Source organism: Arachis ipaensis, chromosome B07 (genome assembly GCF_000816755.2).
Source record: "Arachis ipaensis cultivar K30076 chromosome B07, Araip1.1, whole genome shotgun sequence".
Lineage (NCBI taxonomy): Eukaryota > Viridiplantae > Streptophyta > Magnoliopsida > Fabales > Fabaceae > Arachis > Arachis ipaensis.
Window position 1 is genome coordinate 57,420,370 of NC_029791.2, and position 493 is coordinate 57,420,862.

Here is a 493-nt window from a genome sequence, read left to right on the forward strand (position 1 = left end):
TGGACCTCGCATTCAGGCTTAAATCACGATTTCAGGTAACCCCCGGAATAGATATATTTTGTTACTATTTAGATCAATTTTAATTAATTTATATTTTAAATTTTAAATTAATAACCTTAAAATTGTTATATATTAAATTTAAATTTTAAAAATTATATTGTTTTAAAAATTTTAATAAATACATGAGAAGAACTCATGATTAAGTTTACACAATCAAAGATGTTGTTAAATTAAAAATTATGCACACGTGTAACGATAATTTGTTTTAAAAATATAAAAATAAAAAAATCATAATTAAATTTACAATCAAAGATCTTTTTATTACACGACTTAAATTTACTCGTTCATTATGTAGGTCAGCGGGTGATTAGTCACTCAATTTTGATGAGTAGAAAAGATAATAAAACTTTAGTATGTAGAAGAGACAACAAACTTTGGCGAGTAGAAAAAATAATAAACTTTGCAAGATAAAAATTCTCAAATCATGTTTATT